The sequence below is a fragment of the Corvus hawaiiensis genome, chromosome 4, assembly GCF_020740725.1.
Source record: "Corvus hawaiiensis isolate bCorHaw1 chromosome 4, bCorHaw1.pri.cur, whole genome shotgun sequence".
NCBI lineage: Eukaryota > Metazoa > Chordata > Aves > Passeriformes > Corvidae > Corvus > Corvus hawaiiensis.
Genome location: NC_063216.1, coordinates 31,040,953 through 31,053,439, shown reverse-complemented (window position 1 = coordinate 31,053,439; position 12,487 = coordinate 31,040,953). Strand labels below are relative to the sequence as shown.

General features: G+C 39.7%; 1 protein-coding gene across 6 annotated transcripts in view; it reads left to right on the top strand.

Annotated features, from left to right (window-relative positions):
• Positions 1-695: 695 nt before the first annotated feature.
• The window catches only part of LOC125325032 (activating transcription factor 7 interacting protein), an 88,569-nt gene continuing 76,777 nt past the window's right edge, over positions 696-12,487 (top strand). For 2 of the 6 annotated variants that reach the window (XM_048301705.1, XM_048301700.1), the window contains exon 1: positions 696-924. The gene's annotated coding sequence lies outside the window, so the exon portion shown is untranslated. Of the gene's footprint in view, positions 925-1,520; positions 1,643-2,412; positions 2,518-12,487 lie in introns of those variants that run through there. The other 4 variants (XM_048301707.1, XM_048301706.1, XM_048301702.1 and 1 more) reach the window with 3 other exon arrangements.

Here is a 12,487-nt window from a genome sequence, read left to right as displayed (position 1 = left end):
CAGCCATGGGTCTCTCTGCTAGACCTAACCCATGCCTCATGGGACAGACCAGCTGCTGGTCAGGGCTGCCTTTGGCTGTGGCACAAAGAGCACCAAGTTCTAGCTCATGTCAAAGCACGCCGTGTGGTTTTTTCCCCCCACACCTGAGGTAGAAATGGAGGGTGGATGAGGAATGGCCGCTTGCAGTTTTGACCTGAAGCTCACCCAGGATAACCTGTGTGCCTCAGATTCACCTAAAAGCACAGCCAACAGGCACCCTTTGGTTTCCTGGCACTCTTGAACCTCAAAGCTGGTTATTAAACGACCCCAAACCTCTGTGCTTTGGTGAGGCACAGCCATAGCCCAAAAGCAGGACACGAGGAGTGATAAGGGACAAGCAGCGAACAATGCAAGTCACTGATAATGCAGCCTGGCGGATTTCAGGCGGGCTTTCGAAGGTGTCAGAGAGGCTGCACAGCCACGCAGCCCGGAGCTGCTGTGGCGGGAAGCTGCAGGAGGGAAGGGAGGAAGGAAGGTCCGGCCGGCTACTGCCGGCGCCGCCCCTCGGTGCGCCACAGCTCCCCCTAGCGGCAGCTGCCGCAGCGCGCCCCGGCGCCTTGCTGCGCCGAACCTTGCACGGCTGTGCGCCAAGGGGCGGGGCCACTGCCTTATTTAAATATCACGGAGCCTTATTTGCATGCCACCAAGATGGCCGGCCCAGCGATTGGCCGGTTCCGGAGCAGCCCCCCACTGCCGGCCCCTGTGCCCACGGAGGGGGCGGGGCCAACCGAGAGAGGGGAGGAGACACGGCGTTCATTTGCATAGCGGCCCGGCGCGTGCGACGCGGGGAGGCGGCGTTGGCGCCCGGAGCGGGCTCCGAGTTTGAATCCACGGCGGCGGCGGCGGCCGCTGGGGCGGGAGCTGCCGCGGGACGCGAGCGCGCAGGTACCGCGGGGCGCGCTCGGGGCGCGGGGGCCGGGCGGGCAGGGCACGGCAGCGGCAGTGCTCGCTGCTCCGCGCGGCGGCGGCGGCGGCGGCGGCTGCAACAGTGCGCATGCGCGGGGGAGCTGCAGCGCTGTACGCGCGCATGCATGGGAGCACGTGACCCAGCTCCAGTGCAGCGGCGGTGGCGCGCGTGCGCGTCCCCGTTGCTCTCGCGCGGCGGCGGCGGCGGCGCGGGCACAGGTGGGTCCGGCGGGGGCGCGCACGGGGTAGTACCGGGCGCCCGCCTGGGCGCGACGCGCAAGGGCGAGGCGAGGTGGCGGCGCGTGTTTGGGTGGGACGCGGGCGCGCCCGGCGCCTCGAGAGCGTTTCCTCGCTCCCTGCCGGAAATGCGGTGGCGTGGCCTGGGTGGTGCTGTGCGCTGCCGGGAAGGGCCGCATCCGCAGGGCGGGCGTGGAGCGTCGCAGCGCATGGGCTGTGGAAGCAACGAGGGGAAACTGTTGGTCGTGTTCCTACGCTGGTGGGCAGCAGGGCATTATTTCTCTACTGTATGGACACACCCGTTCGCTGGAAACCAAATCGTTTCTGTGTGGGAACAGAGAAGGTCGAGTTGTGCTTACTCACGTGATGCCACCAGTAAACAAGGCCCAAGCGGCTACTCGAGGTGTCATGGCCGCCCACATCAACATGGCAAAGCAGTTCAAGCCATGTGCTAAAGAAGGTATATTCGAATTTCTGTTCTTCCTTAAATATTTAAAATACTGGAATTTTCCCACAGATAAGAATTTTACACTTTAATTTTGAGGCCTATTACAGGTATCGTTTTGCCTTTGCGTAGCTTGTTTTTCTAGCAGATCCATCCTTCTCTTCCTGGATTTCCCAGTTGTTGGCGGATATTCAGTGGAAATGCTGATAGTAGGATATTTTGTTGCTTAACAGTAACCTTGGAATAATTTTACGTAACATGACTGTGATCATTATCATAGACAGACTTACTGGAAAAATTGGATGGCATTGTTGGTGGAAAAGTATTTGCTTAAAATCAAGCAGTGAACAGCTCTGCTGTTCTAGGCAGCAGTCAGTGTGCTTAAAAATGCAGCCTTCAGTGACAGAAAAATGTCATGTATCTAGACATATATCATACTGACCAGCGGAAGTAACACCATGTTAATAGAGATGTTTGTTTGACATTCCAAATTATACAAAGAAAAGAGGTGTTATTATGGATAGGTTTAATGGAACTTGATTGTGCAAGATGAGAATATTTTACAAGTGTGCTGTTTGTCTCTCTTTTGGAAGTTAAAATATATGCTTGACCTTGTTACAGTTTATAATACTTACACTCATGTTTTCAAAAACAGAAGTGTGAAAAATGTGTCTAATCTCTGCTTAAATCTGGAATCAGTAAGTCAAATATTAAGTCTGTACGCAACCATCAGCTATCAATCTAAAAAAATAAGTGGTTTTCTAATTTGATACTGGTTTTTGCAGTCCTGTAGGAAGGTATGAAGGAGAGTGTTGCTGTAGATACTAATAATTCCTTAGAGGAGAAGAAATCAAACACAGAAACCGCTGCTGTTTGATACGTGATCTTGGGTAGGTAATTTCTCAGTTTCAGATCTATGAAATGGGGCTAATGGTTGCTGTCACGCCTATCATAAAATGAATTCGCTAATGACTGCATTTATGCAATTCATGAATTGTGATAATTGCATCCACTATTTATTCCTGAAGTATGGCAGTTTTTTTATTGGTCTATATGTCTTAAAACTAGTAAGTGAAGTTTATATGTACGTACAACCTACGAAGCATTGTGCTAATACTTCTGTTTTTATTGTTCTTAGTTTAGAAGACTTAGTACATTGTTTGAGTAAAAGGTATTTTTATCAGCTGCAACTTTTTCACCAATTATAGCACTGCTGAGCTGATGCTTTTTCTCTGATAATGTGGAACAGCATTGTGTTTTGCTGTATGAAATAATTGAGCAAGACTGTTTTGGATGTTGCATAAACTTGAAACCGATCATAGCAAAATTTAGTTGAAAAAGGATACAATAATTACTGTATGCATCAATTTAAGTAGTTATTTTGATGCTTTTATTGAGAGACCTGTTGTCTTCTATCCTCTATGAAGTCTGTTTTCAAGAAGATGCTGACTGCAATAGATACGGATGCCTTACTTACCATGTTTTCTACACTTTTACAAGCTGTAGTTTGTATTGTTGTACTCATTTCACAAACTTAAAAAATCAAAATTAACTGTAGTATGTTAGTTTTCCTATAAAGGTTCGTTCAGTAATGCTTCCATTTGGGACATAAAACACATAGGCATATGCTTCCCCACTAGCATGGAAGGTGATTTTGCCAGCTAAGAAAGAGCCTGAACAACTTAGGAATAAAAACAGCTTGACTTTAAATACTGGTTTTACAAAATCCAGTGCAAATAGGAATGTTTTACATGTTCAGTAAGTTCTAAAATACTGATGCCTAATTAGTAACTCAGTCTTCATTTTCTTTTTCTGTGCGTGTTTTCTGTTACAACTAAAAATATTTCCACAGTGGAAAAGACTGGACTAAACCAAGTACTGTATTTTATTTCCAAAATAAGGAAAAAAGTATCTTATTTCTTACCAACTAGATTACTTTAATAGTGTAATCATTTATTGAGTTTATCTGGAGTTACAGTCAGAAACAACACTTACGGCAAAAATGCCAAGTTTATTAAAAGAAGATAAACAGTAAGGCCAAAAGGTTCTTTAAACCAGTATGTTGTTCTTACTAAATAGCATGCATGTTAATGCTTTTATTTCCCTTTTTGTTCTGCACTTGGTGTTTCTTCTATATTGTAGGTTAGTTACATGTTTGTATTATGCTTTTATGTTGAAAGTTACGGCAATGACACATACACATCACAGTTTTCATAAGAGATAGTGCAAGAAAAAAATGAAGTTGCAAGTTAGAAAACTGTTATTACAGTATGTGAATATGGGGAGTTGGGTTTTTTTTCCCCCCGATGTATGTTTGTATAATAGTATTTTTAAATTCAATGAACTCTAACATTATTAATATTTCTGGGAGTCATCTGTTGTTGGTCTTTGGTTTTCTTTAGTACGTGGTGTCATTCTGAGATACTCACCTATTCACACAAAATAAATGGGAACTCTTAAAACTGGTCAATACAAATGCTACTTTCATTATATAAGTTTGTAATTCTGGTGTTTCAGTTCTATTCATTGCACTGTATGCTGTACTGCATGAAAAAACCTGTTCTAATTCCACTGTACTGTAAGAAGCTGTTTATCAAGCAGCAGTGACTTATCCAAATACAGGATGGACAGTAAGATAAGGCTGTTCTGTGGGGCAACTTTTTTTTTTGACAGTTCATTGAATATAGTTGTTCTCTAAAGTGATCGCTTTTCTTGTCAAGTCAGGCAGCTGTAGAATGTCTTAATCTTTGAGTACAGTTTAGACATGAATTGTGTAATACTTAATTTTTAAAATTTCTTTACCTTGGCTGTGGTTTGGAGATTAAGACCTGCTGCCTGATGCCACAGAAGGTAACTAAAATACTTTAGTATTTGCTTAGGAGGATCTGGAACATAGATTATGTCAAGTTTTGAGTTCTGGTTAATTTTTTTAGAGCAAAATTTTGCATGATATTGTGGGAATCTTAGTTTTTATTTGTCTGAAAAGATTTTGTGTATTGTTTTATATGTTTCACATTTTTTGCTCATGTTCTGGTTTTTGTAATTTTTCCTTCTCTATTTAGTAATCAGAGTTAAGAAATTCTTGGGTTTATACGTACAATGCTTAGGTCTCTGAAAGCATCTAACTGAAATACAGTATTAGCCTACAGATAAGACTATAAAAGTGAGTGTCATCAGTTATAGATACGAAGTACTGGCATTAATTATTTAGAAACTGGATCTTCTGAATACATCAGTATTTTTTTACAGAGGTGAGCAATTGAAGTGTGATGCAGAAAGAGAAGTCTGGTTTTGTTAGTTTGGAGGAATTTTTTTATTTTAAGATGCATATCCTGGTTTTAAGTTATGTTCTTAGTTCTTATCTCTGTTTTTCTTTGACTGTGTGAAGATACTTACAGGCCAAAAAGCATCCCAAAGTTGAAAGCAGATTTTCAGTTGCACATGACTTTTATGCAGCTTTGTGTTTTATGCTTTCATCTGGTTTTGTATTGGTGCCAAGCCAGAATACTTTCAGTGAAAAATCATAGAATTGTTTGGGTTAGAAGAGACCTTTAAAATCATCTACTCCCAGCTGCCCTGCCACATGCAGGGAGACCTTCCACTAGACCTGGTTGCTCAGAGCCCCATCCAACCTGGCCTTGAAAAGTTCCAGGGGTGAGGCATTCACAATTTCACCACTTGACAGTACAGTGCCTCATCATCCTGACACTAAACTTTTTTTCCTGATATTTAATATAAACCTGCTGGTTTTCAGTTTGAAGCCATTGTTGTTCATTCTATAACTACATAATCTTGTAGAAAATATGTTTTCAGCTCTTCTGTAGATTTCTTTCATAAATACTGGAAGGTTCTCTAAGGTATCTACAGAGCCTCCTCTTTTCCAGGCTGAATAATTTCTGTTCTCTCAGCATTTCCTCTTGGGAAGGGTGCTCCATCTCTCTAATGATTTTGGTTGTCCACCTTTGGACTCACTCCAGTGGATCCATGTCCTTTTTGTGCTGAGAACCCCAAATCACAGCAGGTGGGGGTCTCACCAGAACAGAGCAGAGAGGCAGAATCCCTTTTCTCACTCCTGCCCACGCAGCTTTGGATGCAGCCCAGGATACAGTTGGCTTTCTGAGCTGCAAGTGTACATTACCAGCTCACATCCAGTCTCTCATTCACCTGCACCCCCAAGACCTCCTCAGCAGTACTGCTCACAATCTATTCATCCCCCAGCCTGTACCAATAGCAGGGGCTGTGCTTACATGCAGCTTAAGTGTTGCATACCAGCAAAAAGTTTTATGCTTACATTAAAAAATGCATGAATAAATTTATTAAAGTGATGTTTCTAAATTTTTTGCTCAGAAGACATATCTGTTTAACAAGTTTAATTTTTTTGGTTAAGCAGAAAATTGCAATGCCAGATAACATGGCAAAGATTTCAAATTGTGTCATAGCCCTAAAAATTGTAAGAGAAGTCTGCTCATTTCTAGTGCAGTTGTCTAGTTTTATGTGAACATTGATTGCTAATTGTTCTGTTCTTAGTAGTTCGGGAAAGATTTGTTGGTTTTCAGTAAACATAAAGCATAGTTAAGTATCAGAGATAATTAATACCTGTGAAGTTTGTGGAAACAAACAGCTGGGGTGAGGAGAGGCTACCAGTGTTGGCAGCAAGAAAACTTGGAAATTATGTGTTGTTTTGGGGGCATAATTTGCTGTCAGTACACAGGCAGTGTCCATCAGAGCAGTATGGAGGCTGTCACATCAGCATGTGGCTTCAGACTAGCTGTGTACCTGCACTCACCTGGTGTAATAAGGCACCAGTGATAACCTGAGTAAAAAGTAGAAAACCAATGTTTATAAATCAGTAAGAAATATGGAGTTGCTAGTTCCATTGCTCCTTCCTTGTTCTGTGTAGTACAGGTGGTGTATCCTTTTTAAAATTGCCAGTATATTTAACAGCAAATCTGCCCTCCTCATTCCTCCCCTATTTTTTGGGGTTGGTTTTTTTCTGAAAGTGAAGAGTCCCTGGTGGTGTACCTGAGCGTACGGTACTAAGTATATGGTATTAAATAACGGCCTGATTTTCACTTGTATGTCACTTTCCATCACATCACAGTGAAGGAATTAACAACGTTGTGTAAGTGTATGTATGTGGTATAAATACCCTTTGTGTTCCTTTGGTAGTTAGGGAAAAAAGAGCAAACCATGCTTTTTGTTGCATTTTGATCTGTGCTTGTTATAAATGATGAAAAACTGTACTTAAGAGTTACAAGGTCTTATTTCTTTCATGAACAAACATCAAATCATTTGAGATCTTAGGAAATTAGATGGCTGGGTGCAAAGTGGGTTTTTCTGTAAAAATATATTTTAAAAAGTATAAAGGTCAACTAACAGACCTACTTGGCTGTGGGTAATGTGGATTTTTGTAGTACAGGAAAAGTGCTTTTCTAAACGCAGTTTCTGAAAATGTTTTCAAGTAAACTTATATATTCAATCCACAGTTTTTATTAATTATATGACTGTGGATATGACATGTAACTGTTAAAATTATTTCTATGTATTTTCTGTCATTTTGTACTGTCTCAAGTATTATCTTTCATTTCACAGTAGTGTAAAGAAATGTTACGGTAAAAAAACCCCAAAACAATTCCCGAAACAAACCAAAAATACATTCATCCTGTTGTCCCCGCACCCCCAAAAGAAAAACCCCAGCCAAACAACCCAAAATCTGCCATGTTACTTTTAACTTCATCTCCAACATGTTGCAGTTTCTGTAAGGTCGTTTTTAAAAAACGTTGGATTTGAATTTTTGTTCTTTCAAAAATGTTTAAGCACCTCAACATAAATGCTTGCTGACTAAAGTCAATGCACTGAAAATTTCCCTCATTGATCTGACCATCAAGCTGCTTGGAATGATGAAGAGTCCTTAAATGTTGTGCAGACTTTTGTCTCTCGCAACTTCAGTATTCCTTATCTCATGATTATGGACTCTTTTCTTTCTGACAACAGTTTTAAGTAGTTTTTACTTGCGGAGTCTTAAATGAGAGATGTTCCTTGAAGTCAGTCTACTAGTCTGTGTAAAAATAGGAGTAAAGGAGGGTTTCAGTGAACAGTATTTTGAGACTTCAGTTGAGATACGTACAAATAGTAGTAGTTCCTCCTAGTTGTCAGTGTAAAGAACTGTTGTGTCCACTTAATGTTAAGTAACATATAAAACCCTATACAACAGCAAAAAAGATTAATAAAGGAAAAGGGCAAGTGAGAATAGTGGATAGGATGTGGTTTGGAAACAAGCACTTCTGTGGTTCTATGTAAGGATATTTAAGTGGTGTGTGCGAAGGTGATGCTACTTACACAGGGCAATAATTAGAGAAACAACAGGTTGCCATTCTCTTGTGTTTCTTGGTTGATGTTCATGAGAAATTTGGAAAATGGAAGCCCTGTTTTAATTTATGACTACAGCAACTGAGCTTAGTGAGATGATATTAAAGTGTTTTGGCGTGTTATCGAAAGAGAGAAGAGTTCTTATCATAACATGTTAAGTTTAAATTCCATTCTGTAGTCCTACTAAAACATTTTATTCTGGGGGGGTTTTAACTAGAGAACCCATATAAATGTCATGCTAAGTAGCAATGAAAAAATTGTAATCTCATGCTAGTATAGGAATTACAGATTAATGTAGCTTCACTTTTAATAATTTCTTGGGTCAAAGCATTTTCAGAGGACTTACTCCACTCATAAATTTGCATTTACTTAAACATCGGGTTTTATTTTAAAATTAGTTTGATTAATAACTTCTAACACACTTTAGAAACACACTTTGGTGTGTTAATGGAGGTATATTGAAGGGGACATTTAAGTTAATGCACATGGTTTCTTACTATTTAATAACATTCTTTGCATCCATGTGTCTATGTTAATGTATCAGTGCATCTGCATGTTCATGAAGCTTTCTGACAAGGCAAGACATTTGTAGCAACAGGACTGTGACACGGATTCTGTTTTCTCTAGCTCAGGGAAAACGTTCTCTGAAGTTTTTTTGCCAACTTGTTGTTTTGCCTGTTCAAACCTATTTAAGTCGTTGTCATCCATACGTCAAGTTCCAAGACTTAGTGTTACATAAAACGTGGTGTTGTACAAGTGCAGCTCTTGGTTTCTGGGTTAGAACATCCCGATGTTTTTGGCGATATTCTTGAAATTATAGGACTTGAAGTCAGAATTCACATTTTGATGTACAAATTTCGTAGATACGCTAAACACAGAATTCTGTTTAAAATATTGCTACTGGAAAAATCAAAGTATATTTGTTATACAAATTGAATACTTATGTTTGAATTTTGAAATCTTCAAATTATTGTAAATTCCCACAGGCTGATGGTGTGGTATATATGATATTCAAAGTAAGTAACAGTGGGTATATAACTGTATAATAGAAAACTTTTCTTTCAAGTTGGTTGTAAACTTGATTTTTAGCTTAGTAATAGGTGTTGGTGAAGAAAAGCTTCATTGTAATGGTTAGCTTTAAATTACCTGTAATGAACTTGTTCTTCAATGTTCACAGATCTGCTTTTTGAGAAATATGTGTTTCAGGCATTTGAATTTCAAATACATTTTTATTTCGTTTTCTAAATCTGTACAGTAGTATCAGAGACAGTCAGTGGAGCTGTCTCATATGTGGTATGTGCCCTTTCTTGTACTGCAAATCATGGTAATACAAGGACAACAGGAAAAGCCAGATGGTATATTTCACCATTTTTAAAGTTAGAAATACTGACTGTGGTGCTGATGAGTGCATGAGACAACTGCTGCTGGCATGATTAGTCAATGAAATAACCAGCTACAGCTGGCAATAGACATGCACAGTTACATAAGTTTAGACCTTTTCATAATTGTGAAGTGGTTGTAGGGCATGTTCTTCTACTTTTTGGGGGGGGAGTGACTTACTGTGCTGGGCTAATTTTGGATCACAAAGATTATTTTTTGTTAGAAGGCTAGTAATTTCCTTTAGAATTGCTGCATGGGCTCTTGCAGGTATTTTAAAACAGACAAAGCTGGATATTATAGAAGGAAAGTGAGGCAGGTATAGAGGAACTCCCTCCAGAACTGATGGATCCAGTGTTGCCTCTGTGAGAGCGCATGATTGGTGGTAATAAACAGATACTAGAGCAAAACCTGTATTGGGTTTCATTTTGTGTTAAACTTGTGTCTTTGTTTGACAACCCCTTTGTCCCCCACCATAGGTTCTCAAACCAGTTCTTCAGGAGCTGCTCTGTTACAAGATTCCATCAAAATTCCTTAAGTGATTCTAAATACAGCTCTTCTTTGAAAAACTTAACAAGCTGCATTGCAGTCATAAAGAATTAGATACTTGGTTCCTGCAGACATTGGAGTTCTGGAATGTTCTTGGGGTATTTGCCAGCTTTCTTATAAGGTGAACTTCATTTATTCCTTCCAAATAAAACTTTCATTGGGCAACTAATGTAATAGAATATTTCAAAGTAGGTGGAGCAGTACAAAGATATAGATTAATTTCTTAAGTGGTTTTGGGGTTGGTTTTTTTTTTCTTGTTTTGTTTTGGGTTTTTTTTAAGCACTGAAGTGAGCCTGCTCTTAGAAAGTATTCCCTAATGTTTGTCAGTTCTGTGCGTGATCTGGGTCTGTATTGTGACTCTTAATATGTGACGTGGATTCTGAACTGCCTTGGAGTTGAGATTTGAAGTATGTGATACAAACCCTGGATCACAGGCCTAGCAGGGCTGCCTCTCTGGTTTTTGGTTTATTTCAATTTTCCCTTTACTGGTGGTGCTAGGTAGCTGCAGTGTTGCAGCTGTGCATTAACCACTCCCTGCCTGTCAAAGAAACCACTCCTCTGCTCACACCCATCCACCCATCCCTTCTGTGCAGTTTGTTGCAGCATGGTAAAGAGGGAGGTGCTTTGCTGTGTAAGTGTTTTACCTCCTGCTGAGTTGTCACTGATTGGCTTGTCTTGAGAGAGCACTGCAGCCATCTTAGTCGTATTTTCAGTACAGCTAAGACAGAGCCATTTCAGAATGGCTGAAAAAGTGCTCCATGCAGCAGTTCAGCTTGACTGTGCGAGTAGAGCTGTTGGCATCACATGCTCCTGACCTTAGAGGTGAGCACCAGCTCTGCTTTGCTGAGAAGCAATTTCAAACCTTGGTTAGGCACGGTTAACTAATTCTAAGCTGTATAAAATATGTTTAAATGCTGTTGTCTTTTTTTTTTTTTTTTTTTTTGTCACTTTCACTGGGTTGAGGTATTTTTCATTTGTTTTGTGGTATTTTTGTTTTTTCTCCCCTTTCTTACTGAATTAATTCACAGATCTCTATCTTGTCTCAGTTACAGGATAGATTAGGTGGGACAAGCCAGGTCAAATATCATATTTGTTCTGCTAATCAAATTACTTTATTTCGGCTTACCTTCTTACCAGGCCACAAGAGCTTTCATTCTGTGCTGTCCCTTTCTCAAATGCTTGCCTCATACTTTAACTGAAACATGAAACTAACTGTTTACATACTTAAATTTTTGCAACCGAGTAATTAGATTTGATTATCATTTTTTCAATGTGTAACTTTTCTGGTGATCAATAATTACAATGCCTATATAACTACATTAGAAAATCAATGATTATATAAATCGTTAACTGTTTTGCAAGTAGCACTTACTTGCTACTCAGGAATAATGCTACAAATTCTATGGAATTACTACAAATGAGAAGATGGAGGTTTAGAGATCCATCACTGTTTCTTTTGTATAACTTAATTGAAAGCTGAGTTTCAAAGTGCTAGTGGTTTTACATGGCCTCGTGTTTTTCGCTGTATGGTATTGGTTGGGGACCTCGCTGTTATCCTTAAAACACATTAAAAGGTGCTGTCTGTGTCAAGGGAGATGAGGGTAGGAGAAAAGTAACGCGCAACTTTTTTCCACTGGGGCGTTGAACAACAGAAAAGAAGAAAGAAGGCATTTTTTTTTATGAGTGTATATTTAATTTTCTTGTTCTGTCTTACACTTAGTTCAGGTCTTCATGGGTTCTTAAGTTGCACCTAAGTTAAACCAAGAGTAATGAAACAGGGAATTTCTTGAAGTTCTCCAGGAACATATCGGGAGCAGCAGTCAAGCTGGGTAACTCATCAGTGTGTATGCTGCTCATAGTATTTTTCTGGCTGAAGTTGAACTTAGTGCTAGGGATGAGAAAGCTAGTCTAATGCCAAAAGGTTCAGTTCTTCCTCAGAATGTTTGCACATTCATTTGGTGCTTTCGGTATAATCTGTTAACAAAGCACTTGGTTAAGTTAGTTTTAAATATCCGCATATACTGTCTTGTACAGTTAATGGCAACACACTGTTTGTAAAGACATAAAATATTCTGTGCAGACAGTGCACGTCAGATTCTCAGAACACGTAATTTCTCCATGTTTATTTTGTTCATTTGATAAAAAGAAATAAACTCAGTATACAGAATTTTTAAGGTGAGATGGATTGGTGACTTCAATGAGCAGTAAATTTTTAAGTAATTGGTTATAAAATTTTTCTGCTTTAGGGTAAGAGATAAGAGTAATGCAAATGTGTGGTTAGAGGTGGTGATGAAAAGCAGGTAGTTTTATTATTTTTATTGATAGTGGAACTTTGTTTAGTGAATTTGATTCAGAGCAAATTTTAGTTCATAGAGGATTTTTTTGATTGGGTAAGATAGTTAAGGTCCTGGGAACATTTGGGTACTTTCAAATGTCTGAAAATTCAAACCGCAAATACTAATTAAATACATTTGTCTTGATAAAATGTGATATTTTTGCCATACCTTTATCTCATCTAATGAATGTAGATTAATAATGTAGTGAAACAATAATCTTTCTGGTTTA